Source organism: Mytilus trossulus, chromosome 9 (assembly GCF_036588685.1).
Source record: "Mytilus trossulus isolate FHL-02 chromosome 9, PNRI_Mtr1.1.1.hap1, whole genome shotgun sequence".
In the NCBI taxonomy this organism is placed as follows: Eukaryota; Metazoa; Mollusca; class Bivalvia; order Mytilida; family Mytilidae; genus Mytilus; species Mytilus trossulus.
In genome coordinates, this window is record NC_086381.1 from 21295668 (window position 1) to 21302351 (window position 6684).

General features: G+C 31.2%; 1 long non-coding RNA gene across 1 annotated transcript; it reads left to right on the forward strand.

The window, feature by feature from the left end:
- The first annotated feature begins 5041 nt into the window (after window positions 1-5041).
- On the forward strand, window positions 5042-6684 carry LOC134683685 (uncharacterized). The gene is made up of 3 exons (XR_010101072.1): window positions 5042-5145; window positions 5792-5879; window positions 6355-6684. It is a non-coding gene; the product is annotated as an uncharacterized LOC134683685 (long non-coding RNA).

Genomic DNA, 6684 nt, shown 5'->3' on the forward strand with positions numbered 1-6684 from the left:
CAATGTATAAACAAACATCATCTTTGCTAGCCAAGGGTTACAGTCCACCTTGGCATATTAAGCTAACATTTGTTATAACAATGTTGTGCCATTTATTGGCTGATTAAAGTCACGCGCAATCCAAATACATTATTCTTGATCAATTGCAGCACTTGAACTCTCTTCAGTGTGGAGGTGAAAACATGGTAGTGTCTACATTTACAAATTCAGTGAAGCAGGAAATAAAAACATACGTTTAAATTCCAACATTTGTGCAAGGACCATACACAGGATCTTCTATTTGTTTGTTAAGTTTATTTGTTCCAACAGGAACATGCATGTATTATGACATTGTTTATAACAACTTTTCCAGGTGGAACAAATATACGTTGACAATTTGAGCTTTTTGATAGGTGCATGCCAGTCATGACAGTAAAAATTGGGATCAAAACTTTAATTTGGCATCAAAATTAGAGAGATCATATCATAGGGGAAATGTGTACTTAGTTTCTAGTTGATTGGACTTCAACTTCATCAAAAACTACCTTGACCGAAGACTTATACCTGTAGTTAGAAAGATAATAAGACAAATTAATAGAACACACACAAACAGAAAAACATAATGGCCCGAGACCACAATTAATTTCTCTATCATTTCTTTATAACGTTTTGTCGCATTTAAAAAATTTTAACTGTTGTACAGTACAAGTCCAAAGATATATGCAATTTTCAGAAAAATTGCATCATTACATCATACAAATTTGGCCAATACACATCCCTACCCCTATAGGCAAGTCAAGAGATGTTCCGAAAAGTGTAAATATAACCTTTTTGCACCTGGCCTAATCACTCTTTCCTTATTGAAATCAGTTAAAATAAAACATCCAAAAGTTTATTTCAGCTCTCTTCTTTCATTTCCACCCCAGAAAAGCTAAGAAATGAATGAGAAAGGGAAAGAAAAAAAATAAAGAAGAAATACACTATAACTAAAGGGAACTATATTCGTGAACAACGAAAAGAAGGGTTATTAATTATGGTCTTGGGCCTAATGCTCCCAAGTGGAGCATAAAAAATGTCTGTTTTCTGCTACCCAATCGACCCTGTTTGAGCGCCAACCTTAAAACGTTTAACGGCTTTGCCAAATTTTATTGATAAAGATGTTAAGAAATATCTGACAAAAGACTGTGATCTGTAAATGTTAACATCTTTTTCCTTTGGTCTTTAATAGATTGTTGTCTCTTTAGCAGTCATAATACATCCAGAGTTCTCCCCAGGGACTTTTAGCAACATGGTAATGTGATGCTATATTGCTAGAATATGACACTATCTGAAATTAGGCTCTTATAGATAGTGTTATGAATAAGATGCTATATTTTCTAAAAACAAGATGGTATTATAATTCCATGTTTATTAGGATTATATTACAAAATTCTGAGGAGAACACTGGGCCATCCCCTAATTTAAATATAGGATTTGATAGTCTGTTAAATCAATTCTCAATCTATCTACGCCCAGGGGGATTAAGAAAACATATTGTATTGACCATTGTCTACTGTTGAGGACAGGCTAAGACCTTAGAATATGTCTTTTGTATTTTGTGTCAATTATGTATCCCCCACATTTCCTTTTATTCATTCATAGCAACAGTTGTTGATAAGATTCTTGATCTCTTATAAAATAGGATCTGTTTAGTATGGATTTATAGTAATAAGACAAGGGTGATTGTGACAAATCACTATTGGATAACATTATTTATCTTATTACAGTAAAGGGGAGACAACTCTAATCAGTCTATTTACTTCACTTTAAATATTTAGAATAGAGAATGCATAGATTGATAGACTCACAGGCAATAGCTCATATAATTTTGCCTCTACTGGTAAATCCAGTAATTTTCACCTTGATCTATAAAACAATACTGATTCTCAACGTTCATAAAAAAAAACAGTCAGATCTTCATTCACAAAAATTGAACAATGCCTTCAGGTTTCTACAGATATTGTTATTTGCAGCCTTGAAAAATTATTAAAATTGATTATTTTCTATTGAAAATTGTCATTTGACAAGATTCAAATATAAAAAACTACCCTTTTAAAAAAAAACACCCTAGAGCCTCTCTGGTGGCCATCTTGGATATTGGATCCGCTTCAAAGAAACAACACTTGTTCAGATCTCATAGGGAAAATTCAAGTTTATTTGGTTTAATTCAATTCAGTGGTTCTCATAAACAAGACATTTGTATGTATTTTCCATAGGGTTCTATGTTAAACTAAGTCCCCTTCTGGAGGCTATCTTGGAATATGGATCAATTTCAAAGTACAACTAGGTCATCACCTCATAAGGAATATTCAAGCCATGCTTTGTTCAATTCTATTCAGTGGTTCTCTACAAGAAGACATTTGTATGTATTTCTTATAAGGTCCTATGTTAAACTGGCTATCAATTATTGGTAAACCATAGCATTTTCAATTCTAGCATACAATGTACTTAAAAAAAGGTGGGGTTCCCAACCCAGGACAAAGGGGGGGGGGGTCCAAATATATGTCCCCATTCAAATGCATTGATCGGCCAAAAAATGGTGGGGTTCCAACCCCCAGAACCCCCCCCCCCCCCTTGGATCTGCCAATGTGCATTTGCAGTATTCCTTAAAAAAAAATCTTAGGCTAATAACAGGTCATTATGACCTTACTCCATTGCTTGAACCAAGGAATTGTATATTTAAAAGGAATGGAAACGCGGCTCGAGATCAATCGGGATACCCGCAGCGCACCCACAGAGCTATAAACCATGTCTTGCTCAGGCGGAAGTATGATGAATAATATAAAAAATCATGACGGAGTTCCATTTCCTGTCATATAAATCGGTCTTTTAATTTACAGGGTCATCTTGCTTGAGACGATATAAATGAGAGAGAAACCCGAAATCAAGAATAAACTTTTATTCCTAGCAAAAAGTAAGGCCTTAGGTATCATTTTAATGCCTAATCAAACATACGTTTGTAATATAGTATTGAGTAAATTCTCATTAGAATAGACCTCGGTCTTGAAAATTGAGGGAGTTTCATCCGGATTACAAAACAAAAAATACTGTGTTTTGATTTTTTTTCTAAAAACTTGAAAACTACGAAGTGCAAAACAAAACAGTTGATATCATTATCTAGCTGAAACCTTATTCTATCGCTTACGCTCTTTTTGAAGTTTCTTGTAACTTTTAAGAATTTTCTACGATTTTTCAAAATTTCAGTTTTGAGTTTCAATAATCTGTCAAAATATGTCTATTAATCTGGGAGTGCACTATGATTTCTTCATTATATTGGAAAGTAGAAAGAAAAAAGTGAGAAAATGAGATATCATTTTAAAGAAGGAATATTTTCCTACAGTTTGGTCTAAATTACGAATGCTAAATGTAATTGGTACAATATATTTGATTTTATTTCGAAACATGTTGAAAATTTGAAGTTGTGCGTCAACAAATACATCGACACTTTGTATTTTGGTATAAGTTATATAACTACGTGAAATAGATGGGATATTGACATATGATTTAAAAGCTTAGTCTTTCTATTGCATATTGTTGGTTTTATGAAAATGGTGATAAAAACGAATTAGCTATGATTTTTCAAAATTCCATGTTTATAGTTCACATTGACGCCATTTTGTTTGAAATAACAGACAAGAAATATATAGAAGACACAGGATTGGGATTTATTGTGCCTCTTTATATACCATATACGATGTTATGCATTTTTTGGTCAAATGCTGCTTTAGATACTAAATCGTTGTTTGGTAATGCAGTTTGCCATTATTAAGCGTTGCCGCAAATTACCATACAAAACAGCAGAGGCCGCAAAAGTATTCCTTTGGTGTTAAAATAAATAAAATGCGAATGTGGGAAAGTTTTAACTGTTTCTTATTAGAAAATTTATTGCATCTCTGCATAATTTAGCAGGTGAGCTCGACATTATTAATTTTTAACATCTTAAAAGTATGTAAGACACAAATTAGCTTATCATTGATACATGATATATATTATACCTGCAAATTGGAACATCCCGCATGCCGTTGTTTATTATAACACCTGTAATCTGAGTTCTTTTATCTAGATACTATACTGCAGTTGTTTACATGTTCCTTCCTTCATAATAATTTATTAACTTCTTTCTTTAACAGTCATTTAGTTACATTTTTAAAATGTCCTTTATTTTGCATGAAAACTTTTTAACACTCGTAAAATGTCCGATATCATCTGATTGTGACATACCTTCATGAAATATCAAGATAAAAAAAAATGAATAATAAGTTTTTTATTAGTAACTTGGCATGTGGTTGTATTGTTATATTTTTTTTCTTGCATTAATTTATTTTTTGTTTCATGTTTTATCACTTAGCTACTTTACCACGTTCGTACTATACAATTTTACTTACCGTTACTCTACAATAGAATGTGTATTTTAAATTATCTTCTAAAAAAACCAATAATATGATTTATTTTAAGCCAACCCAGCAGGCACTCAACGTTTAATAAACGTTGAAATGAGGTTGAAATGTGATCAACGTATATTCAACGTTGAAACAACGTAACATTTGCAACGTTGAGGAATAAACCAACATTCAACGTTGAATATACGTTGATCATTTCAACGTTGTAATTGGAACGTTGATTCAACATTGAATCAACTTTAACTCATTTACTCATATAGTAGGCCTATATAAAAAAAATCATTATCAGAAGGCAATATATGCTGTTTAACTGTAGAAGTATATATTTATAAAGAAAAGAATGAAAAAGAGTTTTGGGGTTCACAAAACAGTATAGTACTAACTATTGGTCACTATTTCAACTTGAGTTTTGCGTCACCGTGACGGTATGAGAAAAGGGGGGAGGTAAGTCGTTTGATACTAAATTTCTAGGGAATAAGAAATATAGTTTATTAATTTTATTTAACATAACTTTAATTTGAACATAAAGATAACATGTAAAGAAATTTAAAATAGTTGATTATCAACAATGATCGCGATTTCTTTCTTTCATATTTTCGCGGGATTTGAACAGGAAGTTAGATTGCCCATGCGCATTATTCAAACACACACCTTTCCTGTATTTGAAAAAGAACAACAAAAGGACGAAGTCGAAAGATAAACTTCCCGTTTATCACGTATATTTATGGTATGTAGATGTTTGCATGTGGCTATACCGGTTTGGTATATTTATGAATTGTGTTTAGAAACTCTGAATTGGTATCATATTGCACAATTAGAGAAAATTATAACGTCAACATTGTATTTTCAGAACACATGGAAGGGCCATCATATATAATTTCCTCCAATTATACTATTTCTAAGAGCATTTAATTAGGAAAGCATATTTAGTTTCATTTTAAAGTTTAGGTAAAGATTGTTACAATTATTATGCTTAAAGATTCATATAAGAAAAAGGGGGGATAAGCAAGTGTTTACATTATTTTGCTCAGGTAAATTTCCCAACACATATTTACTTTATAATATATATAGGCGATTCTTTTAGTTTAACTTTGAGGCTTGGTAAACCACATACTTTTTGACGATCATATTAAACAAAGAATTTTAACTGGACAACAAAGTATTGAATTTGAACGATCATGGAAAATTGATAATTTTATTGTTTTTTTTTTACAAAAGCAAGTCAGTCTGAGCCTTTACTGATCTCAAGGTGACCTCTAACTCTGTGTGTAATATGAGAAATGCATGTTTACATTAATGTGTACGTAACCTTGTTTTGAATGTTATAGCAGTCCATTATCTGATATCATTAACATGTATTATTTATTTTACAGAAGCTTGTCAAACAGATGGCTAAAAGGCATCAAGTGGAGCAAAATCAAAATTCAGTTTTAGGAATTCCAGTCTTTAAAATCACCAAAGGTAGGTTTGTTTGCCTGTATAGCTATATACCATTTGTGTTCAAAGATTAATCTTTCGTTTATTCTAATTTTGTTCACCTTACATACCATATTATGTTTGTCTTTTTATCTAAGTTATTCTAGTAAAGTTCTTTATTTTATGTTAATGGAATTGTGCAGTCATCAATAAAAAAAACGTCTTACTTAGGTAAAGTGTTTTTATTGTTAACAATATTGATAATTGATAATGCTACCCTCAGTCTTACAAAACTCAGGTTGAAGCTTCTTCATTAACAAAAAAATACTAATAGTTAACATTAATGTATATAATTATTTTAATGATTATCTTATTACAATATGTGCTTCGTCATTATGGTTTTATTTATTTTCAATGCTTCTAGAAACAAATTGAAAGTGGCTCAAATTTAAAATATCTTTTCAGGACATACAATTTATATTTATTATATATATATAATCTGATTTTTTCCTGAGTTTAGATATACTGCAAGAGTAAAAAGATGTCACTTACACACTGAAGACCTCTCCTGCTTAAAATTTACCGCTGAAAGATCCTGAGATGGTGGAATAGTGATGACATGCAATCAGGACAAAAAGAGACAAATATAACAAATGAATTTATAAAATAAATCTTGTATCAAAAGAAATATCATTGTATTACTATTTTTGATATTATTGTTCCTGAGTAAATAAGTATTAATGTAATGGTTTATGAGGGTAATATAGACATTTATATAACATTTATGTATATATAATCAAGGACATTTGTTTTTTGTGGACAGTTGTCTGGTTAGCAGTCATGCAGCATC